Source organism: Pungitius pungitius, chromosome 8 (assembly GCF_949316345.1).
Source record: "Pungitius pungitius chromosome 8, fPunPun2.1, whole genome shotgun sequence".
Lineage (NCBI taxonomy): Eukaryota > Metazoa > Chordata > Actinopteri > Perciformes > Gasterosteidae > Pungitius > Pungitius pungitius.
In genome coordinates, this window is record NC_084907.1 from 11,339,159 (window position 1) to 11,362,605 (window position 23,447).

Consider the following 23,447-nt stretch of genomic DNA (forward strand, 5'->3'; position numbering starts at 1 on the left):
TCACAATTGCCGAAACCCGGGATTGAACCAGGGACCTTCAGATCTTCAGTCTGACGCTCTCCCAACTGAGCTATTTTGGCACATATGGGAGAAGCACAGACTATATAAAAGCATGGGGAAAAGAATGTAGCTAATTTCAAAAGAAGCTTTCCATAAACAATTGAGAGCCTTTTGCTAGATCTCTTAGCATAGTACTATCCATGTTCTACTCAACAAGACAAGGCTTTCACTGTCCAGCCTTACAAATCAATGTGCAAATAGTAGAAGCGACTAAAAAAGCCAAATATCTCTGAGTCGGCAACGCTAAATGTTGTTTGGACAGATGTCACAATTGCCGAAACCCGGGATTGAACCAGGGACCTTCAGATCTTCAGTCTGACGCTCTCCCAACTGAGCTATTTCGGCACAAAAAAAAGCAATGGCAGAAGCACAGACTATATAAAAGCATGGAAAAAACAATGTAGTTAGTTTTAAAAGAAGCTTTCCATAAACGAATAGAGAGGCTTTTGCGACTTCTCTTGGCATTGTACTAGCCATGTTCTACTCAAGAAGACAAGGCTTTCAACAGACAAAGTCACTGTCTAGCCTTATACATCAATGTGCAAATAGTAGAAGCGACTAAAAAAGCCAAATATCTCTGATTCGGCAACGCTAAATGTTGTTTGGACAGATGTCACAATTGCCGAAACCCGGGATTGAACCAGGGACCTTCAGATCTTCAGTCTGACGCTCGCCCAACTGAGCTATTTCGGCACATATGGGAAAAGCACAGACTATATAAAAGCATGGAAAAAAGAATGTAGCTAATTTCAAAAGAAGCTTTCCATAAACAATAGAGAGCCTTCTGCGACATCTCTTGGCATTGTAGTAGCCATGTTCTACTCAAGAAGACAAGGCTTTCAACAGACAAAGTCACTGTCTAGCCTTATACATTAATGTGCAAATAGTAGAAGCGACTGAAAAGCCAAAGATCTGTGAGTCGGCAACTCTAAATGTTGTTTGGACAGATGTCACAATTGCCGAAACCCGGGATTGAACCAGGGACCTTCAGATCTTCAGTCTGACGCTCTCCCAAATGAGCTATTTCCGCAAAAAAAAAAACAACGGGAGAAGCACAGACTATGTAAAAGCATGAGAAAAACAATGTAGTTAGTTTTAAAAGAAGCTTTCCATAAACAAATAGAGAGGCTTTTGCGACTTCTCTTGGCATTGTACTAAGCTGGTTCTACTCAACAAGACAAGGCTTTCAACAGACAAAGTCACTGTCTAACCTTATACATCAATGTGCAAATAGTAGAAGCGACTAAAAAAGCCAAATATCTCTGAGTCGGCAACGCCAAATGACTTTTGGAAAGATAAAAAAATTGCCGAAACCCGGGATTGAACCAGGGACCTTCAGATCTTCAGTCTGACGCTCTCCCAACTGAGCTATTTCGGCACAAAAAAAAACAATGGGAGAAGCACAGACTATATAAAAGCATGGGGAAAAGAATCTAGCTAATTTCAAAAGAAGCTTTCCATAAACAATTGAGAGCCTTTTGCTAGATCTCTTAGCATAGTACTAGCCATGTTCTACTCAAGAAGACAAGGCTTTCAACAGACAAAGTCACTGTCTAGCCTTATACATTAATGTGCAAATAGTAGAAGTGACTGAAAAGCCAAAGATCTGTGAGTCGGCAACTCTAAATGTTGTTTGGATAGATGTCACAATTGCCGAAACCCGGGATTGAACCAGGGACCTTCAGATCTTCAGTCTGACGCTCTCCCAACTGAGCTATTTTGGCACATATGGGAGAAGCACAGACTATATAAAAGCATGGGGAAAAGAATGTAGCTAATTTCAAAAGAAGCTTTCCATAAACAATTGAGAGCCTTTTGCTAGATCTCTTAGCATAGTACTATCCATGTTTTACTCAACAAGACAAGGCTTTCACTGTCCAGCCTTACAAATCAATGTGCAAATAGTAGAAGCGACTAAAAAAGCCAAATATCTCTGAGTCGGCAACGCTAAATGTTGTTTGGACAGATGTCACAATTGCCGAAACCCGGGATTGAACCAGGGACCTTCAGATCTTCAGTCTGACGCTCTCCCAACTGAGCTATTTCGGCACAAAAAAAAGCAATGGCAGAAGCACAGACTATATAAAAGCATGGAAAAAACAATGTAGTTAGTTTTAAAAGAAGCTTTCCATAAACGAATAGAGAGGCTTTTGCGACTTCTCTTGGCATTGTACTAGGCTGGTTCTACTCAACAAGACAAGGCTTTCAACAGACAAAGTCACTGTCTAGCCTTATACATTAATGTGCAAATAGTAGAAGCGACTGAAAAGCCAAAGATCTGTGAGTCGGCAACTCTAAATGTTGTTTGGACAGATGTCACAATTGCCGAAACCCGGGATTGAACCAGGGACCTTCAGATCTTCAGTCTGACGCTCTCCCAACTGAGCTGTTTCCGCAAAAAAAAAAACAACGGGAGAAGCACAGACTATGTAAAAGCATGAGAAAAACAATGTAGTTCGTTTTAAAAGAAGCTTTCGATAAACGAATAGAGAGGCTTTTGCGACTTCTCTTGGCATTGTACTAAGCTGGTTCTACTCAACAAGACAAGGCTTTCAACAGACAAAGTCACTGTCCAGCCTTACACATCAATGTGCAAATAGTAGAAGCGAATACAAAAGCCAAATATCTCTGAGTCGGCAACGCTAAATGTTGTTTGGACAGATAACACAATTGCCGAAACCCGGGATTGAACCAGGGACCTTCAGATCTTCAGTCTGACGCTCTCCCAACTGAGCTATTTCGGCACATATGGGAGAAGCACAGACTATATAAAAGCCTTGAAAAAAGAATGTAGCTAGTTTCAAAAGAAGCTTTCCATAAACAATAGAGAGCCTTCTGCGACATCTCTTAGCATTGTACTAGCCATGTTCTACTCAAGAAGACAAGGCTTTCAACAGACAAAGTCACTGTCTAGCCTTATACATTAATGTGCAAATAGTAGAAGTGACTGAAAAGCCAAAGATCTGTGAGTCGGCAACTCTAAATGTTGTTTGGATAGATGTCACAATTGCCGAAACCCGGGATTGAACCAGGGACCTTCAGATCTTCAGTCTGACGCTCTCCCAACTGAGCTATTTTGGCACATATGGGAGAAGCACAGACTATATAAAAGCATGGGGAAAAGAATGTAGCTAATTTCAAAAGAAGCTTTCCATAAACAATTGAGAGCCTTTTGCTAGATCTCTTAGCATAGTACTATCCATGTTCTACTCAACAAGACAAGGCTTTCACTGTCCAGCCTTACAAATCAATGTGCAAATAGTAGAAGCGACTAAAAAAGCCAAATATCTCTGAGTCGGCAACGCTAAATGTTGTTTGGACAGATGTCACAATTGCCGAAACCCGGGATTGAACCAGGGACCTTCAGATCTTCAGTCTGACGCTCTCCCAACTGAGCTATTTCGGCACAAAAAAAAGCAATGGCAGAAGCACAGACTATATAAAAGCATGGAAAAAACAATGTAGTTAGTTTTAAAAGAAGCTTTCCATAAACGAATAGAGAGGCTTTTGCGACTTCTCTTGGCATTGTACTAGCCATGTTCTACTCAAGAAGACAAGGCTTTCAACAGACAAAGTCACTGTCTAGCCTTATACATCAATGTGCAAATAGTAGAAGCGACTAAAAAAGCCAAATATCTCTGATTCGGCAACGCTAAATGTTGTTTGGACAGATGTCACAATTGCCGAAACCCGGGATTGAACCAGGGACCTTCAGATCTTCAGTCTGACGCTCGCCCAACTGAGCTATTTCGGCACATATGGGAAAAGCACAGACTATATAAAAGCATGGAAAAAAGAATGTAGCTAATTTCAAAAGAAGCTTTCCATAAACAATAGAGAGCCTTCTGCGACATCTCTTGGCATTGTAGTAGCCATGTTCTACTCAAGAAGACAAGGCTTTCAACAGACAAAGTCACTGTCTAGCCTTATACATTAATGTGCAAATAGTAGAAGCGACTGAAAAGCCAAAGATCTGTGAGTCGGCAACTCTAAATGTTGTTTGGACAGATGTCACAATTGCCGAAACCCGGGATTGAACCAGGGACCTTCAGATCTTCAGTCTGACGCTCTCCCAACTGAGCTATTTCCGCAAAAAAAAAAACAACGGGAGAAGCACAGACTATGTAAAAGCATGAGAAAAACAATGTAGTTAGTTTTAAAAGAAGCTTTCCATAAACAAATAGAGAGGCTTTTGCGACTTCTCTTGGCATTGTACTAAGCTGGTTCTACTCAACAAGACAAGGCTTTCAACAGACAAAGTCACTGTCTAACCTTATACATCAATGTGCAAATAGTAGAAGCGACTAAAAAAGCCAAATATCTCTGAGTCGGCAACGCCAAATGACTTTTGGAAAGATAAAAAAATTGCCGAAACCCGGGATTGAACCAGGGACCTTCAGATCTTCAGTCTGACGCTCTCCCAACTGAGCTATTTCGGCACAAAAAAAAACAATGGGAGAAGCACAGACTATATAAAAGCATGGGGAAAAGAATCTAGCTAATTTCAAAAGAAGCTTTCCATAAACAATTGAGAGCCTTTTGCTAGATCTCTTAGCATAGTACTAGCCATGTTCTACTCAAGAAGACAAGGCTTTCAACAGACAAAGTCACTGTCTAGCCTTATACATTAATGTGCAAATAGTAGAAGTGACTGAAAAGCCAAAGATCTGTGAGTCGGCAACTCTAAATGTTGTTTGGATAGATGTCACAATTGCCGAAACCCGGGATTGAACCAGGGACCTTCAGATCTTCAGTCTGACGCTCTCCCAACTGAGCTATTTTGGCACATATGGGAGAAGCACAGACTATATAAAAGCATGGGGAAAAGAATGTAGCTAATTTCAAAAGAAGCTTTCCATAAACAATTGAGAGCCTTTTGCTAGATCTCTTAGCATAGTACTATCCATGTTCTACTCAACAAGACAAGGCTTTCACTGTCCAGCCTTACAAATCAATGTGCAAATAGTAGAAGCGACTAAAAAAGCCAAATATCTCTGAGTCGGCAACGCTAAATGTTGTTTGGACAGATGTCACAATTGCCGAAACCCGGGATTGAACCAGGGACCTTCAGATCTTCAGTCTGACGCTCTCCCAACTGAGCTATTTCGGCACAAAAAAAAGCAATGGCAGAAGCACAGACTATATAAAAGCATGGAAAAAACAATGTAGTTAGTTTTAAAAGAAGCTTTCCATAAACGAATAGAGAGGCTTTTGCGACTTCTCTTGGCATTGTACTAGCCATGTTCTACTCAAGAAGACAAGGCTTTCAACAGACAAAGTCACTGTCTAGCCTTATACATCAATGTGCAAATAGTAGAAGCGACTAAAAAAGCCAAATATCTCTGATTCGGCAACGCTAAATGTTGTTTGGACAGATGTCACAATTGCCGAAACCCGGGATTGAACCAGGGACCTTCAGATCTTCAGTCTGACGCTCGCCCAACTGAGCTATTTCGGCACATATGGGAAAAGCACAGACTATATAAAAGCATGGAAAAAAGAATGTAGCTAATTTCAAAAGAAGCTTTCCATAAACAATAGAGAGCCTTCTGCGACATCTCTTGGCATTGTAGTAGCCATGTTCTACTCAAGAAGACAAGGCTTTCAACAGACAAAGTCACTGTCTAGCCTTATACATTAATGTGCAAATAGTAGAAGCGACTGAAAAGCCAAAGATCTGTGAGTCGGCAACTCTAAATGTTGTTTGGACAGATGTCACAATTGCCGAAACCCGGGATTGAACCAGGAACCTTCAGATCTTCAGTCTGACGCTCTCCCAACTGAGCTATTTCCGCAAAAAAAAAAACAACGGGAGAAGCACAGACTATGTAAAAGCATGAGAAAAACAATGTAGTTAGTTTTAAAAGAAGCTTTCCATAAACAAATAGAGAGGCTTTTGCGACTTCTCTTGGCATTGTACTAAGCTGGTTCTACTCAACAAGACAAGGCTTTCAACAGACAAAGTCACTGTCTAACCTTATACATCAATGTGCAAATAGTAGAAGCGACTAAAAAAGCCAAATATCTCTGAGTCGGCAACGCCAAATGACTTTTGGAAAGATAAAAAAATTGCCGAAACCCGGGATTGAACCAGGGACCTTCAGATCTTCAGTCTGACGCTCTCCCAACTGAGCTATTTCGGCACAAAAAAAAACAATGGGAGAAGCACAGACTATATAAAAGCATGGGGAAAAGAATCTAGCTAATTTCAAAAGAAGCTTTCCATAAACAATTGAGAGCCTTTTGCTAGATCTCTTAGCATAGTACTAGCCATGTTCTACTCAAGAAGACAAGGCTTTCAACAGACAAAGTCACTGTCTAGCCTTATACATTAATGTGCAAATAGTAGAAGTGACTGAAAAGCCAAAGATCTGTGAGTCGGCAACTCTAAATGTTGTTTGGATAGATGTCACAATTGCCGAAACCCGGGATTGAACCAGGGACCTTCAGATCTTCAGTCTGACGCTCTCCCAACTGAGCTATTTTGGCACATATGGGAGAAGCACAGACTATATAAAAGCATGGGGAAAAGAATGTAGCTAATTTCAAAAGAAGCTTTCCATAAACAATTGAGAGCCTTTTGCTAGATCTCTTAGCATAGTACTATCCATGTTCTACTCAACAAGACAAGGCTTTCACTGTCCAGCCTTACAAATCAATGTGCAAATAGTAGAAGCGACTAAAAAAGCCAAATATCTCTGAGTCGGCAACGCTAAATGTTGTTTGGACAGATGTCACAATTGCCGAAACCCGGGATTGAACCAGGGACCTTCAGATCTTCAGTCTGACGCTCTCCCAACTGAGCTATTTCGGCACAAAAAAAAGCAATGGCAGAAGCACAGACTATATAAAAGCATGGAAAAAACAATGTAGTTAGTTTTAAAAGAAGCTTTCCATAAACGAATAGAGAGGCTTTTGCGACTTCTCTTGGCATTGTACTAGCCATGTTCTACTCAAGAAGACAAGGCTTTCAACAGACAAAGTCACTGTCTAGCCTTATACATCAATGTGCAAATAGTAGAAGCGACTAAAAAAGCCAAATATCTCTGATTCGGCAACGCTAAATGTTGTTTGGACAGATGTCACAATTGCCGAAACCCGGGATTGAACCAGGGACCTTCAGATCTTCAGTCTGACGCTCACCCAACTGAGCTATTTCGGCACATATGGGAAAAGCACAGACTATATAAAAGCATGGAAAAAAGAATGTAGCTAATTTCAAAAGAAGCTTTCCATAAACAATAGAGAGCCTTCTGCGACATCTCTTGGCATTGTACTAGCCATGTTCTACTCAAGAAGACAAGGCTTTCAACAGACAAAGTCACTGTCTAGCCTTATACATCAATGTGCAAATAGTAGAAGCGACTAAAAAAGCCAAATATCTCTGATTCTGCAACGCTAAATGTTGTTTGGACAGATGTCACAATTGCCGAAACCCGGGATTGAACCAGGGACCTTCAGATCTTCAGTCTGACGCTCTCCCAACTGAGCTATTTCGGCACAAAAAAAAGCAATGGCAGAAGCACAGACTATATAAAAGCATGGAAAAAACAATGTAGTTAGTTTTAAGAGAAGCTTTCCATAAACGAATAGAGAGGCTTTTGCGACTTCTCTTGGCATTGTACTAGCCATGTTCTACTCAAGAAGACAAGGCTTTCAACAGACAAAGTCACTGTCTAGCCTTATACATCAATGTGCAAATAGTAGAAGCGACTAAAAAAGCCAAATATCTCTGATTCGGCAACGCTAAATGTTGTTTGGACAGATGTCACAATTGCCGAAACCCGGGATTGAACCAGGGACCTTCAGATCTTCAGTCTGACGCTCTCCCAACTGAGCTATTTCGGCACAAAAAAAAACAATGGGAGAAGCACAGACTATATAAAAGCATGGGGAAAAGAATCTAGCTAATTTCAAAAGAAGCTTTCCATAAACAATTGAGAGCCTTTTGCTAGATCTCTTAGCATAGTACTAGCCATGTTCTATTCAACAAGACAAGGCTTTCACTGTCCAGCCTTACACATCAATGTGCAAATAGTAGAAGCGACTAAAAAAGCTAAATATCTCTGAGTCGGCAACGCTAAATGACGTTTGGACAGATATCACAATTGCCGAAACCCGGGATTGAACCAGGGACCTTCAGATCTTCAGTCTGACGCTCTCCCAACTGAGCTATTTCGGCACAAAAAAAAAAGAAAGGGAGAAGCACACACTATATAAAAGCATGGGGAAAACAATGTAGTTCGTTTTAAAAGAAGCTTTCGATAAACGAATAGAGAGGCTTTTGCGACTTCTCTTGGCATTGTACTAGCCATGTTCTACTCAAGAAGACAAGGCTTTCAACAGACAAAGTCACTGTCTAGCCTTATACATCAATGTGCAAATAGTAGAAGCGACTAAAAAAGCCAAATATCTCTGATTCGGCAACGCTAAATGTTGTTTGGACAGATGTCACAATTGCCGACACCCGGGATTGAACCAGGGACCTTCAGATCTTCAGTCTGACGCTCGCCCAACTGAGCTATTTCGGCACATATGGGAAAAGCACAGACTATATAAAAGCATGGAAAAAAGAATGTAGCTAATTTCAAAAGAAGCTTTCCATAAACAATAGAGAGCCTTCTGCGACATCTCTTGGCATTGTAGTAGCCATGTTCTACTCAAGAAGACAAGGCTTTCAACAGACAAAGTCACTGTCTAGCCTTATACATTAATGTGCAAATAGTAGAAGCGACTGAAAAGCCAAAGATCTGTGAGTCGGCAACTCTAAATGTTGTTTGGATAGATGTCACAATTGCCGAAACCCGGGATTGAACCAGGGACCTTCAGATCTTCAGTCTGACGCTCTCCCAACTGAGCTATTTCCGCAAAAAAAAAAACAACGGGAGAAGCACAGACTATGTAAAAGCATGAGAAAAACAATGTAGTTAGTTTTAAAAGAAGCTTTCCATAAACAAACAGAGAGGCTTTTGCGACTTCTCTTGGCATTGTACTAAGCTGGTTCTACTCAACAAGACAAGGCTTTCAACAGACAAAGTCACTGTCTAACCTTATACATCAATGTGCAAATAGTAGAAGCGACTAAAAAAGCCAAATATCTCTGAGTCGGCAACGCCAAATGACTTTTGGAAAGATAAAAAAATTGCCGAAACCCGGGATTGAACCAGGGACCTTCAGATCTTCAGTCTGACGCTCTCCCAACTGAGCTATTTCGGCACAAAAAAAAACAATGGGAGAAGCACAGACTATATAAAAGCATGGGGAAAAGAATCTAGCTAATTTCAAAAGAAGCTTTCCATAAACAATTGAGAGCCTTTTGCTAGATCTCTTAGCATAGTACTAGCCATGTTCTATTCAACAAGACAAGGCTTTCACTGTCCAGCCTTACACATCAATGTGCAAATAGTAGAAGCGACTAAAAAAGCTAAATATCTCTGAGTCGGCAACGCTAAATGACGTTTGGACAGATATCACAATTGCCGAAACCCGGGATTGAACCAGGGACCTTCAGATCTTCAGTCTGACGCTCTCCCAACTGAGCTATTTCGGCACAAAAAAAAAAGAAAGGGAGAAGCACACACTATATAAAAGCATGGGGAAAACAATGTAGTTCGTTTTAAAAGAAGCTTTCGATAAACGAATAGAGAGGCTTTTGCGACTTCTCTTGGCATTGTACTAGCCATGTTCTACTCAAGAAGACAAGGCTTTCAACAGACAAAGTCACTGTCTAGCCTTATACATCAATGTGCAAATAGTAGAAGCGACTAAAAAAGCCAAATATCTCTGATTCTGCAACGCTAAATGTTGTTTGGACAGATGTCACAATTGCCGAAACCCGGGATTGAACCAGGGACCTTCAGATCTTCAGTCTGACGCTCTCCCAACTGAGCTATTTCGGCACAAAAAAAAGCAATGGCAGAAGCACAGACTATATAAATGCATGGAAAAAACAATGTAGTTAGTTTTAAGAGAAGCTTTCCATAAACGAATAGAGAGGCTTTTGCGACTTCTCTTGGCATTGTACTAGCCATGTTCTACTCAAGAAGACAAGGCTTTCAACAGACAAAGTCACTGTCTAGCCTTATACATCAATGTGCAAATAGTAGAAGCGACTAAAAAAGCCAAATATCTCTGATTCGGCAACGCTAAATGTTGTTTGGACAGATGTCACAATTGCCGAAACCCGGGATTGAACCAGGGACCTTCAGATCTTCAGTCTGACGCTCTCCCAACTGAGCTATTTCGGCACAAAAAAAAACAATGGGAGAAGCACAGACTATATAAAAGCATGGGGAAAAGAATCTAGCTAATTTCAAAAGAAGCTTTCCATAAACAATTGAGAGCCTTTTGCTAGATCTCTTAGCATAGTACTAGCCATGTTCTATTCAACAAGACAAGGCTTTCACTGTCCAGCCTTACACATCAATGTGCAAATAGTAGAAGCGACTAAAAAAGCTAAATATCTCTGAGTCGGCAACGCTAAATGACGTTTGGACAGATATCACAATTGCCGAAACCCGGGATTGAACCAGGGACCTTCAGATCTTCAGTCTGACGCTCTCCCAACTGAGCTATTTCGGCACAAAAAAAAAAGAAAGGGAGAAGCACACACTATATAAAAGCATGGGGAAAACAATGTAGTTCGTTTTAAAAGAAGCTTTCGATAAACGAATAGAGAGGCTTTTGCGACTTCTCTTGGCATTGTACTAGCCATGTTCTACTCAAGAAGACAAGGCTTTCAACAGACAAAGTCACTGTCTAGCCTTATACATCAATGTGCAAATAGTAGAAGCGACTAAAAAAGCCAAATATCTCTGATTCTGCAACGCTAAATGTTGTTTGGACAGATGTCACAATTGCCGAAACCCGGGATTGAACCAGGGACCTTCAGATCTTCAGTCTGACGCTCGCCCAACTGAGCTATTTCGGCACATATGGGAAAAGCACAGACTATATAAAAGCATGGAAAAAAGAATGTAGCTAATTTCAAAAGAAGCTTTCCATAAACAATAGAGAGCCTTCTGCGACATCTCTTGGCATTGTAGTAGCCATGTTCTACTCAAGAAGACAAGGCTTTCAACAGACAAAGTCACTGTCTAGCCTTATACATTAATGTGCAAATAGTAGAAGCGACTGAAAAGCCAAAGATCTGTGAGTCGGCAACTCTAAATGTTGTTTGGATAGATGTCACAATTGCCGAAACCCGGGATTGAACCAGGGACCTTCAGATCTTCAGTCTGACGCTCTCCCAACTGAGCTATTTCCGCAAAAAAAAAAACAACGGGAGAAGCACAGACTATGTAAAAGCATGAGAAAAACAATGTAGTTAGTTTTAAAAGAAGCTTTCCATAAACAAACAGAGAGGCTTTTGCGACTTCTCTTGGCATTGTACTAAGCTGGTTCTACTCAACAAGACAAGGCTTTCAACAGACAAAGTCACTGTCTAACCTTATACATCAATGTGCAAATAGTAGAAGCGACTAAAAAAGCCAAATATCTCTGAGTCGGCAACGCCAAATGACTTTTGGAAAGATAAAAAAATTGCCGAAACCCGGGATTGAACCAGGGACCTTCAGATCTTCAGTCTGACGCTCTCCCAACTGAGCTATTTCGGCACAAAAAAAAACAATGGGAGAAGCACAGACTATATAAAAGCATGGGGAAAAGAATCTAGCTAATTTCAAAAGAAGCTTTCCATAAACAATTGAGAGCCTTTTGCTAGATCTCTTAGCATAGTACTAGCCATGTTCTACTCAAGAAGACAAGGCTTTCAACAGACAAAGTCACTGTCTAGCCTTATACATTAATGTGCAAATAGTAGAAGTGACTGAAAAGCCAAAGATCTGTGAGTCGGCAACTCTAAATGTTGTTTGGATAGATGTCACAATTGCCGAAACCCGGGATTGAACCAGGGACCTTCAGATCTTCAGTCTGACGCTCTCCCAACTGAGCTATTTTGGCACATATGGGAGAAGCACAGACTATATAAAAGCATGGGGAAAAGAATGTAGCTAATTTCAAAAGAAGCTTTCCATAAACAATTGAGAGCCTTTTGCTAGATCTCTTAGCATAGTACTATCCATGTTCTACTCAACAAGACAAGGCTTTCACTGTCCAGCCTTACAAATCAATGTGCAAATAGTAGAAGCGACTAAAAAAGCCAAATATCTCTGAGTCGGCAACGCTAAATGTTGTTTGGACAGATGTCACAATTGCCGAAACCCGGGATTGAACCAGGGACCTTCAGATCTTCAGTCTGACGCTCTCCCAACTGAGCTATTTCGGCACAAAAAAAAGCAATGGCAGAAGCACAGACTATATAAAAGCATGGAAAAAACAATGTAGTTAGTTTTAAAAGAAGCTTTCCATAAACGAATAGAGAGGCTTTTGCGACTTCTCTTGGCATTGTACTAGCCATGTTCTACTCAAGAAGACAAGGCTTTCAACAGACAAAGTCACTGTCTAGCCTTATACATCAATGTGCAAATAGTAGAAGCGACTAAAAAAGCCAAATATCTCTGATTCGGCAACGCTAAATGTTGTTTGGACAGATGTCACAATTGCCGAAACCCGGGATTGAACCAGGGACCTTCAGATCTTCAGTCTGACGCTCGCCCAACTGAGCTATTTCGGCACATATGGGAAAAGCACAGACTATATAAAAGCATGGAAAAAAGAATGTAGCTAATTTCAAAAGAAGCTTTCCATAAACAATAGAGAGCCTTCTGCGACATCTCTTGGCATTGTAGTAGCCATGTTCTACTCAAGAAGACAAGGCTTTCAACAGACAAAGTCACTGTCTAGCCTTATACATTAATGTGCAAATAGTAGAAGCGACTGAAAAGCCAAAGATCTGTGAGTCGGCAACTCTAAATGTTGTTTGGACAGATGTCACAATTGCCGAAACCCGGGATTGAACCAGGGACCTTCAGATCTTCAGTCTGACGCTCTCCCAACTGAGCTATTTCCGCAAAAAAAAAAACAACGGGAGAAGCACAGACTATGTAAAAGCATGAGAAAAACAATGTAGTTAGTTTTAAAAGAAGCTTTCCATAAACAAATAGAGAGGCTTTTGCGACTTCTCTTGGCATTGTACTAAGCTGGTTCTACTCAACAAGACAAGGCTTTCAACAGACAAAGTCACTGTCTAACCTTATACATCAATGTGCAAATAGTAGAAGCGACTAAAAAAGCCAAATATCTCTGAGTCGGCAACGCCAAATGACTTTTGGAAAGATAAAAAAATTGCCGAAACCCGGGATTGAACCAGGGACCTTCAGATCTTCAGTCTGACGCTCTCCCAACTGAGCTATTTCGGCACAAAAAAAAACAATGGGAGAAGCACAGACTATATAAAAGCATGGGGAAAAGAATCTAGCTAATTTCAAAAGAAGCTTTCCATAAACAATTGAGAGCCTTTTGCTAGATCTCTTAGCATAGTACTAGCCATGTTCTACTCAACAAGACAAGGCTTTCACTGTCCAGCCTTACACATCAATGTGCAAATAGTAGAAGCGACTAAAAAAGCTAAATATCTCTGAGTCGGCAACGCTAAATGACGTTTGGACAGATATCACAATTGCCGAAACCCGGGATTGAACCAGGGACCTTCAGATCTTCAGTCTGACGCTCTCCCAACTGAGCTATTTCGGCACAAAAAAAAAAGAAAGGGAGAAGCACACACTATATAAAAGCATGGGGAAAACAATGTAGTTCGTTTTAAAAGAAGCTTTCGATAAACGAATAGAGAGGCTTTTGCGACTTCTCTTGGCATTGTACTAGCCATGTTCTACTCAAGAAGACAAGGCTTTCAACAGACAAAGTCACTGTCTAGCCTTATACATCAATGTGCAAATAGTAGAAGCGACTAAAAAAGCCAAATATCTCTGATTCTGCAACGCTAAATGTTGTTTGGACAGATGTCACAATTGCCGAAACCCGGGATTGAACCAGGGACCTTCAGATCTTCAGTCTGACGCTCTCCCAACTGAGCTATTTCGGCACAAAAAAAAAAAGAAAGGGAGAAGCACACACTATATAAAAGCATGGGGAAAACAATGTAGTTCGTTTTAAAAGAAGCTTTCGATAAACGAATAGAGAGGCTTTTGCGACTTCTCTTGGCATTGTACTAAGCTGGTTCTACTCAACAAGACAAGGCTTTCAACAGACAAAGTCACTGTCTAGCCTTATACATCAATGTGCAAATAGTAGAAGCGACTAAAAAAGCCAAATATCTCTGATTCGGCAACGCTAAATGTTGTTTGGACAGATGTCACAATTGCCGAAACCCGGGATTGAACCAGGGACCTTCAGATCTTCAGTCTGACGCTCGCCCAACTGAGCTATTTCGGCACATATGGGAAAAGCACAGACTATATAAAAGCATGGAAAAAAGAATGTAGCTAATTTCAAAAGAAGCTTTCCATAAACAATAGAGAGCCTTCTGCGACATCTCTTGGCATTGTAGTAGCCATGTTCTACTCAAGAAGACAAGGCTTTCAACAGACAAAGTCACTGTCTAGCCTTATACATTAATGTGCAAATAGTAGAAGCGACTGAAAAGCCAAAGATCTGTGAGTCGGCAACTCTAAATGTTGTTTGGATAGATGTCACAATTGCCGAAACCCGGGATTGAACCAGGGACCTTCAGATCTTCAGTCTGACGCTCTCCCAACTGAGCTATTTCCGCAAAAAAAAAAACAACGGGAGAAGCACAGACTATGTAAAAGCATGAGAAAAACAATGTAGTTAGTTTTAAAAGAAGCTTTCCATAAACAAACAGAGAGGCTTTTGCGACTTCTCTTGGCATTGTACTAAGCTGGTTCTACTCAACAAGACAAGGCTTTCAACAGACAAAGTCACTGTCTAACCTTATACATCAATGTGCAAATAGTAGAAGCGACTAAAAAAGCCAAATATCTCTGAGTCGGCAACGCCAAATGACTTTTGGAAAGATAAAAAAATTGCCGAAACCCGGGATTGAACCAGGGACCTTCAGATCTTCAGTCTGACGCTCTCCCAACTGAGCTATTTCGGCACAAAAAAAAACAATGGGAGAAGCACAGACTATATAAAAGCATGGGGAAAAGAATCTAGCTAATTTCAAAAGAAGCTTTCCATAAACAATTGAGAGCCTTTTGCTAGATCTCTTAGCATAGTACTAGCCATGTTCTATTCAACAAGACAAGGCTTTCACTGTCCAGCCTTACACATCAATGTGCAAATAGTAGAAGCGACTAAAAAAGCTAAATATCTCTGAGTCGGCAACGCTAAATGACGTTTGGACAGATATCACAATTGCCGAAACCCGGGATTGAACCAGGGACCTTCAGATCTTCAGTCTGACGCTCTCCCAACTGAGCTATTTCGGCACAAAAAAAAAAGAAAGGGAGAAGCACACACTATATAAAAGCATGGGGAAAACAATGTAGTTCGTTTTAAAAGAAGCTTTCGATAAACGAATAGAGAGGCTTTTGCGACTTCTCTTGGCATTGTACTAGCCATGTTCTACTCAAGAAGACAAGGCTTTCAACAGACAAAGTCACTGTCTAGCCTTATACATCAATGTGCAAATAGTAGAAGCGACTAAAAAAGCCAAATATCTCTGATTCTGCAACGCTAAATGTTGTTTGGACAGATGTCACAATTGCCGAAACCCGGGATTGAACCAGGGACCTTCAGATCTTCAGTCTGACGCTCTCCCAACTGAGCTATTTCGGCACAAAAAAAAGCAATGGCAGAAGCACAGACTATATAAATGCATGGAAAAAACAATGTAGTTAGTTTTAAGAGAAGCTTTCCATAAACGAATAGAGAGGCTTTTGCGACTTCTCTTGGCATTGTACTAGCCATGTTCTACTCAAGAAGACAAGGCTTTCAACAGACAAAGTCACTGTCTAGCCTTATACATCAATGTGCAAATAGTAGAAGCGACTAAAAAAGCCAAATATCTCTGATTCGGCAACGCTAAATGTTGTTTGGACAGATGTCACAATTGCCGAAACCCGGGATTGAACCAGGGACCTTCAGATCTTCAGTCTGACGCTCTCCCAACTGAGCTATTTCGGCACAAAAAAAAACAATGGGAGAAGCACAGACTATATAAAAGCATGGGGAAAAGAATCTAGCTAATTTCAAAAGAAGCTTTCCATAAACAATTGAGAGCCTTTTGCTAGATCTCTTAGCATAGTACTAGCCATGTTCTATTCAACAAGACAAGGCTTTCACTGTCCAGCCTTACACATCAATGTGCAAATAGTAGAAGCGACTAAAAAAGCTAAATATCTCTGAGTCGGCAACGCTAAATGACGTTTGGACAGATATCACAATTGCCGAAACCCGGGATTGAACCAGGGACCTTCAGATCTTCAGTCTGACGCTCTCCCAACTGAGCTATTTCGGCACAAAAAAAAAAGAAAGGGAGAAGCACACACTATATAAAAGCATGGGGAAAACAATGTAGTTCGTTTTAAAAGAAGCTTTCGATAAACGAATAGAGAGGCTTTTGCGACTTCTCTTGGCATTGTACTAGCCATGTTCTACTCAAGAAGACAAGGCTTTCAACAGACAAAGTCACTGTCTAGCCTTATACATCAATGTGCAAATAGTAGAAGCGACTAAAAAAGCCAAATATCTCTGATTCTGCAACGCTAAATGTTGTTTGGACAGATGTCACAATTGCCGAAACCCGGGATTGAACCAGGGACCTTCAGATCTTCAGTCTGACGCTCGCCCAACTGAGCTATTTCGGCACATATGGGAAAAGCACAGACTATATAAAAGCATGGAAAAAAGAATGTAGCTAATTTCAAAAGAAGCTTTCCATAAACAATAGAGAGCCTTCTGCGACATCTCTTGGCATTGTAGTAGCCATGTTCTACTCAAGAAGACAAGGCTTTCAACAGACAAAGTCACTGTCTAGCCTTATACATTAATGTGCAAATAGTAGAAGCGACTGAAAAGCCAAAGATCTGTGAGTCGGCAACTCTAAATGTTGTTTGGATAGATGTCACAATTGCCGAAACCCGGGATTGAACCAGGGACCTTCAGATCTTCAGTCTGACGCTCTCCCAACTGAGCTATTTCGGCACAAAAAAAAACAATGGGAGAAGCACAGACTATATAAAAGCATGGGGAAAAGAATCTAGCTAATTTCAAAAGAAGCTTTCCATAAACAATTGAGAGCCTTTTGCTAGATCTCTTAGCATAGTACTAGCCATGTTCTATTCAACAAGACAAGGCTTTCACTGTCCAGCCTTACACATCAATGTGCAAATAGTAGAAGCGACTAAAAAAGCTAAATATCTCTGAGTCGGCAACGCTAAATGACGTTTGGACAGATATCACAATTGCCGAAACCCGGGATTGAACCAGGGACCTTCAGATCTTCAGTCTGACGCTCTCCCAACTGAGCTATTTCGGCACAAAAAAAAAAGAAAGGGAGAAGCACACACTATATAAAAGCATGGGGAAAACAATGTAGTTCGTTTTAAAAGAAGCTTTCGATAAACGAATAGAGAGGCTTTTGCGACTTCTCTTGGCATTGTACTAGCCATGTTCTACTCAAGAAGACAAGGCTTTCAACAGACAAAGTCACTGTCTAGCCTTATACATCAATGTGCAAATAGTAGAAGCGACTAAAAAAGCCAAATATCTCTGATTCTGCAACGCTAAATGTTGTTTGGACAGATGTCACAATTGCCGAAACCCGGGATTGAACCAGGGACCTTCAGATCTTCAGTCTGACGCTCGCCCAACTGAGCTATTTCGGCACATATGGGAAAAGCACAGACTATATAAAAGCATGGAAAAAAGAATGTAGCTAATTTCAAAAGAAGCTTTCCATAAACAATAGAGAGCCTTCTGCGACATCTCTTGGCATTGTAGTAGCCATGTTCTACTCAAGAAGACAAGGCTTTCAACAGACAAAGTCACTGTCTAGCCTTATACATTAATGTGCAAATAGTAGAAGCGACTGAAAAGCCAAAGATCTGTGAGTCGGCAACTCTAAATGTTGTTTGGATAGATGTCACAATTGCCGAAACCCGGGATTGAACCAGGGACCTTCAGATCTTCAGTCTGACGCTCTCCCAACTGAGCTATTTCCGCAAAAAAAAAAACAACGGGAGAAGCACAGACTATGTAAAAGCATGAGAAAAACAATGTAGTTAGTTTTAAAAGAAGCTTTCCATAAACAAACAGAGAGGCTTTTGCGACTTCTCTTGGCATTGTACTAAGCTGGTTCTACTCAACAAGACAAGGCTTTCAACAGACAAAGTCACTGTCTAACCTTATACATCAATGTGCAAATAGTAGAAGCGACTAAAAAAGCCAAATATCTCTGAGTCGGCAACGCCAAATGACTTTTGGAAAGATAAAAAAATTGCCGAAACCCGGGATTGAACCAGGGACCTTCAGATCTTCAGTCTGACGCTCTCCCAACTGAGCTATTTCGGCACAAAAAAAAACAATGGGAGAAGCACAGACTATATAAAAGCATGGGGAAAAGAATCTAGCTAATTTCAAAAGAAGCTTTCCATAAACAATTGAGAGCCTTTTGCTAGATCTCTTAGCATAGTACTAGCCATGTTCTACTCAAGAAGACAAGGCTTTCAACAGACAAAGTCACTGTCTAGCCTTATACATTAATGTGCAAATAGTAGAAGTGACTGAAAAGCCAAAGATCTGTGAGTCGGCAACTCTAAATGTTGTTTGGATAGATGTCACAATTGCCGAAACCCGGGATTGAACCAGGGACCTTCAGATCTTCAGTCTGACGCTCTCCCAACTGAGCTATTTTGGCACATATGGGAGAAGCACAGACTATATAAAAGCATGGGGAAAAGAATGTAGCTAATTTCAAAAGAAGCTTTCCATAAACAATTGAGAGCCTTTTGCTAGATCTCTTAGCATAGTACTATCCATGTTCTACTCAACAAGACAAGGCTTTCACTGTCCAGCCTTACAAATCAATGTGCAAATAGTAGAAGCGACTAAAAAAGCCAAATATCTCTGAGTCGGCAACGCTAAATGTTGTTTGGACAGATGTCACAATTGCCGAAACCCGGGATTGAACCAGGGACCTTCAGATCTTCAGTCTGACGCTCTCCCAACTGAGCTATTTCGGCACAAAAAAAAGCAATGGCAGAAGCACAGACTATATAAAAGCATGGAAAAAACAATGTAGTTAGTTTTAAAAGAAGCTTTCCATAAACGAATAGAGAGGCTTTTGCGACTTCTCTTGGCATTGTACTAGCCATGTTCTACTCAAGAAGACAAGGCTTTCAACAGACAAAGTCACTGTCTAGCCTTATACATCAATGTGCAAATAGTAGAAGCGACTAAAAAAGCCAAATATCTCTGATTCGGCAACGCTAAATGTTGTTTGGACAGATGTCACAATTGCCGAAACCCGGGATTGAACCAGGGACCTTCAGATCTTCAGTCTGACGCTCGCCCAACTGAGCTATTTCGGCACATATGGGAAAAGCACAGACTATATAAAAGCATGGAAAAAAGAATGTAGCTAATTTCAAAAGAAGCTTTCCATAAACAATAGAGAGCCTTCTGCGACATCTCTTGGCATTGTAGTAGCCATGTTCTACTCAAGAAGACAAGGCTTTCAACAGACAAAGTCACTGTCTAGCCTTATACATTAATGTGCAAATAGTAGAAGCGACTGAAAAGCCAAAGATCTGTGAGTCGGCAACTCTAAATGTTGTTTGGACAGATGTCACAATTGCCGAAACCCGGGATTGAACCAGGGACCTTCAGATCTTCAGTCTGACGCTCTCCCAACTGAGCTATTTCCGCAAAAAAAAAAACAACGGGAGAAGCACAGACTATGTAAAAGCATGAGAAAAACAATGTAGTTAGTTTTAAAAGAAGCTTTCCATAAACAAATAGAGAGGCTTTTGCGACTTCTCTTGGCATTGTACTAAGCTGGTTCTACTCAACAAGACAAGGCTTTCAACAGACAAAGTCACTGTCTAACCTTATACATCAATGTGCAAATAGTAGAAGCGACTAAAAAAGCCAAATATCTCTGAGTCGGCAACGCCAAATGACTTTTGGAAAGATAAAAAAATTGCCGAAACCCGGGATTGAACCAGGGACCTTCAGATCTTCAGTCTGACGCTCTCCCAACTGAGCTATTTCGGCACAAAAAAAAACAATGGGAGAAGCACAGACTATATAAAAGCATGGGGAAAAGAATCTAGCTAATTTCAAAAGAAGCTTTCCATAAACAATTGAGAGCCTTTTGCTAGATCTCTTAGCATAGTACTAGCCATGTTCTACTCAACAAGACAAGGCTTTCACTGTCCAGCCTTACACATCAATGTGCAAATAGTAGAAGCGACTAAAAAAGCTAAATATCTCTGAGTCGGCAACGCTAAATGACGTTTGGACAGATATCACAATTGCCGAAACCCGGGATTGAACCAGGGACCTTCAGATCTTCAGTCTGACGCTCTCCCAACTGAGCTATTTCGGCACAAAAAAAAAAGAAAGGGAGAAGCACACACTATATAAAAGCATGGGGAAAACAATGTAGTTCGTTTTAAAAGAAGCTTTCGATAAACGAATAGAGAGGCTTTTGCGACTTCTCTTGGCATTGTACTAGCCATGTTCTACTCAAGAAGACAAGGCTTTCAACAGACAAAGTCACTGTCTAGCCTTATACATCAATGTGCAAATAGTAGAAGCGACTAAAAAAGCCAAATATCTCTGATTCTGCAACGCTAAATGTTGTTTGGACAGATGTCACAATTGCCGAAACCCGGGATTGAACCAGGGACCTTCAGATCTTCAGTCTGACGCTCTCCCAACTGAGCTATTTCGGCACAAAAAAAAAAAGAAAGGGAGAAGCACACACTATATAAAAGCATGGGGAAAACAATGTAGTTCGTTTTAAAAGAAGCTTTCGATAAACGAATAGAGAGGCTTTTGCGACTTCTCTTGGCATTGTACTAAGCTGGTTCTACTCAACAAGACAAGGCTTTCAACAGACAAAGTCACTGTCTAGCCTTATACATCAATGTGCAAATAGTAGAAGCGACTAAAAAAGCCAAATATCTCTGATTCGGCAACGCTAAATGTTGTTTGGACAGATGTCACAATTGCCGAAACCCGGGATTGAACCAGGGACCTTCAGATCTTCAGTCTGACGCTCGCCCAACTGAGCTATTTCGGCACATATGGGAAAAGCACAGACTATATAAAAGCATGGAAAAAAGAATGTAGCTAATTTCAAAAGAAGCTTTCCATAAACAATAGAGAGCCTTCTGCGACATCTCTTGGCATTGTAGTAGCCATGTTCTACTCAAGAAGACAAGGCTTTCAACAGACAAAGTCACTGTCTAGCCTTATACATTAATGTGCAAATAGTAGAAGCGACTGAAAAGCCAAAGATCTGTGAGTCGGCAACTCTAAATGTTGTTTGGATAGATGTCACAATTGCCGAAACCCGGGATTGAACCAGGGACCTTCAGATCTTCAGTCTGACGCTCTCCCAACTGAGCTATTTCCGCAAAAAAAAAAACAACGGGAGAAGCACAGACTATGTAAAAGCATGAGAAAAACAATGTAGTTAGTTTTAAAAGAAGCTTTCCATAAACAAACAGAGAGGCTTTTGCGACTTCTCTTGGCATTGTACTAAGCTGGTTCTACTCAACAAGACAAGGCTTTCAACAGACAAAGTCACTGTCTAACCTTATACATCAATGTGCAAATAGTAGAAGCGACTAAAAAAGCCAAATATCTCTGAGTCGGCAACGCCAAATGACTTTTGGAAAGATAAAAAAATTGCCGAAACCCGGGATTGAACCAGGGACCTTCAGATCTTCAGTCTGACGCTCTCCCAACTGAGCTATTTCGGCACAAAAAAAAACAATGGGAGAAGCACAGACTATATAAAAGCATGGGGAAAAGAATCTAGCTAATTTCAAAAGAAGCTTTCCATAAACAATTGAGAGCCTTTTGCTAGATCTCTTAGCATAGTACTAGCCATGTTCTATTCAACAAGACAAGGCTTTCACTGTCCAGCCTTACACATCAATGTGCAAATAGTAGAAGCGACTAAAAAAGCTAAATATCTCTGAGTCGGCAACGCTAAATGACGTTTGGACAGATATCACAATTGCCGAAACCCGGGATTGAACCAGGGACCTTCAGATCTTCAGTCTGACGCTCTCCCAACTGAGCTATTTCGGCACAAAAAAAAAAGAAAGGGAGAAGCACACACTATATAAAAGCATGGGGAAAACAATGTAGTTCGTTTTAAAAGAAGCTTTCGATAAACGAATAGAGAGGCTTTTGCGACTTCTCTTGGCATTGTACTAGCCATGTTCTACTCAAGAAGACAAGGCTTTCAACAGACAAAGTCACTGTCTAGCCTTATACATCAATGTGCAAATAGTAGAAGCGACTAAAAAAGCCAAATATCTCTGATTCTGCAACGCTAAATGTTGTTTGGACAGATGTCACAATTGCCGAAACCCGGGATTGAACCAGGGACCTTCAGATCTTCAGTCTGACGCTCTCCCAACTGAGCTATTTCGGCACAAAAAAAAGCAATGGCAGAAGCACAGACTATATAAATGCATGGAAAAAACAATGTAGTTAGTTTTAAGAGAAGCTTTCCATAAACGAATAGAGAGGCTTTTGCGACTTCTCTTGGCATTGTACTAGCCATGTTCTACTCAAGAAGACAAGGCTTTCAACAGACAAAGTCACTGTCTAGCCTTATACATCAATGTGCAAATAGTAGAAGCGACTAAAAAAGCCAAATATCTCTGATTCGGCAACGCTAAATGTTGTTTGGACAGATGTCACAATTGCCGAAACCCGGGATTGAACCAGGGACCTTCAGATCTTCAGTCTGACGCTCTCCCAACTGAGCTATTTCGGCACAAAAAAAAACAATGGGAGAAGCACAGACTATATAAAAGCATGGGGAAAAGAATCTAGCTAATTTCAAAAGAAGCTTTCCATAAACAATTGAGAGCCTTTTGCTAGATCTCTTAGCATAGTACTAGCCATGTTCTATTCAACAAGACAAGGCTTTCACTGTCCAGCCTTACACATCAATGTGCAAATAGTAGAAGCGACTAAAAAAGCTAAATATCTCTGAGTCGGCAACGCTAAATGACGTTTGGACAGATATCACAATTGCCGAAACCCGGGATTGAACCAGGGACCTTCAGATCTTCAGTCTGACGCTCTCCCAACTGAGCTATTTCGGCACAAAAAAAAAAGAAAGGGAGAAGCACACACTATATAAAAGCATGGGGAAAACAATGTAGTTCGTTTTAAAAGAAGCTTTCGATAAACGAATAGAGAGGCTTTTGCGACTTCTCTTGGCATTGTACTAGCCATGTTCTACTCAA

General features: G+C 40.7%; 1 protein-coding gene and 69 non-coding genes across 70 annotated transcripts in view; all 70 read right to left on the minus strand.

Annotated features, from left to right (window-relative positions):
• Window positions 1–23,447, minus strand: part of mfsd4aa (major facilitator superfamily domain containing 4Aa) — a 189,215-nt gene that overhangs the window by 111,543 nt on the left and 54,225 nt on the right. The gene's annotated exons all lie outside the window — the stretch shown is intronic.
• trnaf-gaa (transfer RNA phenylalanine (anticodon GAA)) lies at window positions 8–80 on the minus strand. The gene has a single exon. It is a non-coding gene; the product is annotated as a tRNA-Phe (tRNA).
• On the minus strand, window positions 333–405 carry trnaf-gaa (transfer RNA phenylalanine (anticodon GAA)). Its single transcript has one exon. It is a non-coding gene; the product is annotated as a tRNA-Phe (tRNA).
• trnaf-gaa (transfer RNA phenylalanine (anticodon GAA)) lies at window positions 681–753 on the minus strand. The gene has a single exon. It is a non-coding gene; the product is annotated as a tRNA-Phe (tRNA).
• On the minus strand, window positions 1,018–1,090 carry trnaf-gaa (transfer RNA phenylalanine (anticodon GAA)). The gene has a single exon. It is a non-coding gene; the product is annotated as a tRNA-Phe (tRNA).
• trnaf-gaa (transfer RNA phenylalanine (anticodon GAA)) lies at window positions 1,366–1,438 on the minus strand. Its single transcript has one exon. It is a non-coding gene; the product is annotated as a tRNA-Phe (tRNA).
• On the minus strand, window positions 1,712–1,784 carry trnaf-gaa (transfer RNA phenylalanine (anticodon GAA)). The gene has a single exon. It is a non-coding gene; the product is annotated as a tRNA-Phe (tRNA).
• Window positions 2,037–2,109, minus strand: trnaf-gaa (transfer RNA phenylalanine (anticodon GAA)). The gene has a single exon. It is a non-coding gene; the product is annotated as a tRNA-Phe (tRNA).
• trnaf-gaa (transfer RNA phenylalanine (anticodon GAA)) lies at window positions 2,384–2,456 on the minus strand. Its single transcript has one exon. It is a non-coding gene; the product is annotated as a tRNA-Phe (tRNA).
• trnaf-gaa (transfer RNA phenylalanine (anticodon GAA)) lies at window positions 2,732–2,804 on the minus strand. The gene has a single exon. It is a non-coding gene; the product is annotated as a tRNA-Phe (tRNA).
• On the minus strand, window positions 3,069–3,141 carry trnaf-gaa (transfer RNA phenylalanine (anticodon GAA)). The gene has a single exon. It is a non-coding gene; the product is annotated as a tRNA-Phe (tRNA).
• Window positions 3,394–3,466, minus strand: trnaf-gaa (transfer RNA phenylalanine (anticodon GAA)). The gene has a single exon. It is a non-coding gene; the product is annotated as a tRNA-Phe (tRNA).
• Window positions 3,742–3,814, minus strand: trnaf-gaa (transfer RNA phenylalanine (anticodon GAA)). The gene has a single exon. It is a non-coding gene; the product is annotated as a tRNA-Phe (tRNA).
• Window positions 4,079–4,151, minus strand: trnaf-gaa (transfer RNA phenylalanine (anticodon GAA)). The gene has a single exon. It is a non-coding gene; the product is annotated as a tRNA-Phe (tRNA).
• trnaf-gaa (transfer RNA phenylalanine (anticodon GAA)) lies at window positions 4,427–4,499 on the minus strand. The gene has a single exon. It is a non-coding gene; the product is annotated as a tRNA-Phe (tRNA).
• Window positions 4,773–4,845, minus strand: trnaf-gaa (transfer RNA phenylalanine (anticodon GAA)). The gene has a single exon. It is a non-coding gene; the product is annotated as a tRNA-Phe (tRNA).
• On the minus strand, window positions 5,098–5,170 carry trnaf-gaa (transfer RNA phenylalanine (anticodon GAA)). Its single transcript has one exon. It is a non-coding gene; the product is annotated as a tRNA-Phe (tRNA).
• On the minus strand, window positions 5,446–5,518 carry trnaf-gaa (transfer RNA phenylalanine (anticodon GAA)). The gene has a single exon. It is a non-coding gene; the product is annotated as a tRNA-Phe (tRNA).
• On the minus strand, window positions 5,783–5,855 carry trnaf-gaa (transfer RNA phenylalanine (anticodon GAA)). Its single transcript has one exon. It is a non-coding gene; the product is annotated as a tRNA-Phe (tRNA).
• On the minus strand, window positions 6,131–6,203 carry trnaf-gaa (transfer RNA phenylalanine (anticodon GAA)). Its single transcript has one exon. It is a non-coding gene; the product is annotated as a tRNA-Phe (tRNA).
• trnaf-gaa (transfer RNA phenylalanine (anticodon GAA)) lies at window positions 6,477–6,549 on the minus strand. Its single transcript has one exon. It is a non-coding gene; the product is annotated as a tRNA-Phe (tRNA).
• On the minus strand, window positions 6,802–6,874 carry trnaf-gaa (transfer RNA phenylalanine (anticodon GAA)). Its single transcript has one exon. It is a non-coding gene; the product is annotated as a tRNA-Phe (tRNA).
• On the minus strand, window positions 7,150–7,222 carry trnaf-gaa (transfer RNA phenylalanine (anticodon GAA)). The gene has a single exon. It is a non-coding gene; the product is annotated as a tRNA-Phe (tRNA).
• trnaf-gaa (transfer RNA phenylalanine (anticodon GAA)) lies at window positions 7,488–7,560 on the minus strand. The gene has a single exon. It is a non-coding gene; the product is annotated as a tRNA-Phe (tRNA).
• trnaf-gaa (transfer RNA phenylalanine (anticodon GAA)) lies at window positions 7,836–7,908 on the minus strand. Its single transcript has one exon. It is a non-coding gene; the product is annotated as a tRNA-Phe (tRNA).
• On the minus strand, window positions 8,170–8,242 carry trnaf-gaa (transfer RNA phenylalanine (anticodon GAA)). Its single transcript has one exon. It is a non-coding gene; the product is annotated as a tRNA-Phe (tRNA).
• trnaf-gaa (transfer RNA phenylalanine (anticodon GAA)) lies at window positions 8,519–8,591 on the minus strand. The gene has a single exon. It is a non-coding gene; the product is annotated as a tRNA-Phe (tRNA).
• trnaf-gaa (transfer RNA phenylalanine (anticodon GAA)) lies at window positions 8,856–8,928 on the minus strand. The gene has a single exon. It is a non-coding gene; the product is annotated as a tRNA-Phe (tRNA).
• trnaf-gaa (transfer RNA phenylalanine (anticodon GAA)) lies at window positions 9,204–9,276 on the minus strand. Its single transcript has one exon. It is a non-coding gene; the product is annotated as a tRNA-Phe (tRNA).
• trnaf-gaa (transfer RNA phenylalanine (anticodon GAA)) lies at window positions 9,538–9,610 on the minus strand. Its single transcript has one exon. It is a non-coding gene; the product is annotated as a tRNA-Phe (tRNA).
• trnaf-gaa (transfer RNA phenylalanine (anticodon GAA)) lies at window positions 9,887–9,959 on the minus strand. The gene has a single exon. It is a non-coding gene; the product is annotated as a tRNA-Phe (tRNA).
• On the minus strand, window positions 10,235–10,307 carry trnaf-gaa (transfer RNA phenylalanine (anticodon GAA)). Its single transcript has one exon. It is a non-coding gene; the product is annotated as a tRNA-Phe (tRNA).
• On the minus strand, window positions 10,569–10,641 carry trnaf-gaa (transfer RNA phenylalanine (anticodon GAA)). Its single transcript has one exon. It is a non-coding gene; the product is annotated as a tRNA-Phe (tRNA).
• trnaf-gaa (transfer RNA phenylalanine (anticodon GAA)) lies at window positions 10,918–10,990 on the minus strand. The gene has a single exon. It is a non-coding gene; the product is annotated as a tRNA-Phe (tRNA).
• trnaf-gaa (transfer RNA phenylalanine (anticodon GAA)) lies at window positions 11,255–11,327 on the minus strand. Its single transcript has one exon. It is a non-coding gene; the product is annotated as a tRNA-Phe (tRNA).
• Window positions 11,603–11,675, minus strand: trnaf-gaa (transfer RNA phenylalanine (anticodon GAA)). Its single transcript has one exon. It is a non-coding gene; the product is annotated as a tRNA-Phe (tRNA).
• On the minus strand, window positions 11,949–12,021 carry trnaf-gaa (transfer RNA phenylalanine (anticodon GAA)). The gene has a single exon. It is a non-coding gene; the product is annotated as a tRNA-Phe (tRNA).
• trnaf-gaa (transfer RNA phenylalanine (anticodon GAA)) lies at window positions 12,274–12,346 on the minus strand. The gene has a single exon. It is a non-coding gene; the product is annotated as a tRNA-Phe (tRNA).
• On the minus strand, window positions 12,622–12,694 carry trnaf-gaa (transfer RNA phenylalanine (anticodon GAA)). Its single transcript has one exon. It is a non-coding gene; the product is annotated as a tRNA-Phe (tRNA).
• On the minus strand, window positions 12,959–13,031 carry trnaf-gaa (transfer RNA phenylalanine (anticodon GAA)). Its single transcript has one exon. It is a non-coding gene; the product is annotated as a tRNA-Phe (tRNA).
• trnaf-gaa (transfer RNA phenylalanine (anticodon GAA)) lies at window positions 13,307–13,379 on the minus strand. Its single transcript has one exon. It is a non-coding gene; the product is annotated as a tRNA-Phe (tRNA).
• On the minus strand, window positions 13,641–13,713 carry trnaf-gaa (transfer RNA phenylalanine (anticodon GAA)). The gene has a single exon. It is a non-coding gene; the product is annotated as a tRNA-Phe (tRNA).
• On the minus strand, window positions 13,990–14,062 carry trnaf-gaa (transfer RNA phenylalanine (anticodon GAA)). The gene has a single exon. It is a non-coding gene; the product is annotated as a tRNA-Phe (tRNA).
• Window positions 14,340–14,412, minus strand: trnaf-gaa (transfer RNA phenylalanine (anticodon GAA)). The gene has a single exon. It is a non-coding gene; the product is annotated as a tRNA-Phe (tRNA).
• Window positions 14,677–14,749, minus strand: trnaf-gaa (transfer RNA phenylalanine (anticodon GAA)). The gene has a single exon. It is a non-coding gene; the product is annotated as a tRNA-Phe (tRNA).
• trnaf-gaa (transfer RNA phenylalanine (anticodon GAA)) lies at window positions 15,025–15,097 on the minus strand. The gene has a single exon. It is a non-coding gene; the product is annotated as a tRNA-Phe (tRNA).
• trnaf-gaa (transfer RNA phenylalanine (anticodon GAA)) lies at window positions 15,359–15,431 on the minus strand. Its single transcript has one exon. It is a non-coding gene; the product is annotated as a tRNA-Phe (tRNA).
• On the minus strand, window positions 15,708–15,780 carry trnaf-gaa (transfer RNA phenylalanine (anticodon GAA)). Its single transcript has one exon. It is a non-coding gene; the product is annotated as a tRNA-Phe (tRNA).
• Window positions 16,056–16,128, minus strand: trnaf-gaa (transfer RNA phenylalanine (anticodon GAA)). Its single transcript has one exon. It is a non-coding gene; the product is annotated as a tRNA-Phe (tRNA).
• On the minus strand, window positions 16,390–16,462 carry trnaf-gaa (transfer RNA phenylalanine (anticodon GAA)). The gene has a single exon. It is a non-coding gene; the product is annotated as a tRNA-Phe (tRNA).
• trnaf-gaa (transfer RNA phenylalanine (anticodon GAA)) lies at window positions 16,739–16,811 on the minus strand. The gene has a single exon. It is a non-coding gene; the product is annotated as a tRNA-Phe (tRNA).
• On the minus strand, window positions 17,076–17,148 carry trnaf-gaa (transfer RNA phenylalanine (anticodon GAA)). The gene has a single exon. It is a non-coding gene; the product is annotated as a tRNA-Phe (tRNA).
• On the minus strand, window positions 17,410–17,482 carry trnaf-gaa (transfer RNA phenylalanine (anticodon GAA)). Its single transcript has one exon. It is a non-coding gene; the product is annotated as a tRNA-Phe (tRNA).
• trnaf-gaa (transfer RNA phenylalanine (anticodon GAA)) lies at window positions 17,759–17,831 on the minus strand. Its single transcript has one exon. It is a non-coding gene; the product is annotated as a tRNA-Phe (tRNA).
• Window positions 18,096–18,168, minus strand: trnaf-gaa (transfer RNA phenylalanine (anticodon GAA)). Its single transcript has one exon. It is a non-coding gene; the product is annotated as a tRNA-Phe (tRNA).
• trnaf-gaa (transfer RNA phenylalanine (anticodon GAA)) lies at window positions 18,444–18,516 on the minus strand. Its single transcript has one exon. It is a non-coding gene; the product is annotated as a tRNA-Phe (tRNA).
• On the minus strand, window positions 18,790–18,862 carry trnaf-gaa (transfer RNA phenylalanine (anticodon GAA)). Its single transcript has one exon. It is a non-coding gene; the product is annotated as a tRNA-Phe (tRNA).
• trnaf-gaa (transfer RNA phenylalanine (anticodon GAA)) lies at window positions 19,115–19,187 on the minus strand. Its single transcript has one exon. It is a non-coding gene; the product is annotated as a tRNA-Phe (tRNA).
• trnaf-gaa (transfer RNA phenylalanine (anticodon GAA)) lies at window positions 19,463–19,535 on the minus strand. Its single transcript has one exon. It is a non-coding gene; the product is annotated as a tRNA-Phe (tRNA).
• trnaf-gaa (transfer RNA phenylalanine (anticodon GAA)) lies at window positions 19,800–19,872 on the minus strand. Its single transcript has one exon. It is a non-coding gene; the product is annotated as a tRNA-Phe (tRNA).
• On the minus strand, window positions 20,148–20,220 carry trnaf-gaa (transfer RNA phenylalanine (anticodon GAA)). Its single transcript has one exon. It is a non-coding gene; the product is annotated as a tRNA-Phe (tRNA).
• On the minus strand, window positions 20,482–20,554 carry trnaf-gaa (transfer RNA phenylalanine (anticodon GAA)). Its single transcript has one exon. It is a non-coding gene; the product is annotated as a tRNA-Phe (tRNA).
• Window positions 20,831–20,903, minus strand: trnaf-gaa (transfer RNA phenylalanine (anticodon GAA)). Its single transcript has one exon. It is a non-coding gene; the product is annotated as a tRNA-Phe (tRNA).
• trnaf-gaa (transfer RNA phenylalanine (anticodon GAA)) lies at window positions 21,181–21,253 on the minus strand. The gene has a single exon. It is a non-coding gene; the product is annotated as a tRNA-Phe (tRNA).
• trnaf-gaa (transfer RNA phenylalanine (anticodon GAA)) lies at window positions 21,518–21,590 on the minus strand. Its single transcript has one exon. It is a non-coding gene; the product is annotated as a tRNA-Phe (tRNA).
• Window positions 21,866–21,938, minus strand: trnaf-gaa (transfer RNA phenylalanine (anticodon GAA)). The gene has a single exon. It is a non-coding gene; the product is annotated as a tRNA-Phe (tRNA).
• On the minus strand, window positions 22,200–22,272 carry trnaf-gaa (transfer RNA phenylalanine (anticodon GAA)). The gene has a single exon. It is a non-coding gene; the product is annotated as a tRNA-Phe (tRNA).
• Window positions 22,549–22,621, minus strand: trnaf-gaa (transfer RNA phenylalanine (anticodon GAA)). The gene has a single exon. It is a non-coding gene; the product is annotated as a tRNA-Phe (tRNA).
• Window positions 22,897–22,969, minus strand: trnaf-gaa (transfer RNA phenylalanine (anticodon GAA)). Its single transcript has one exon. It is a non-coding gene; the product is annotated as a tRNA-Phe (tRNA).
• trnaf-gaa (transfer RNA phenylalanine (anticodon GAA)) lies at window positions 23,231–23,303 on the minus strand. The gene has a single exon. It is a non-coding gene; the product is annotated as a tRNA-Phe (tRNA).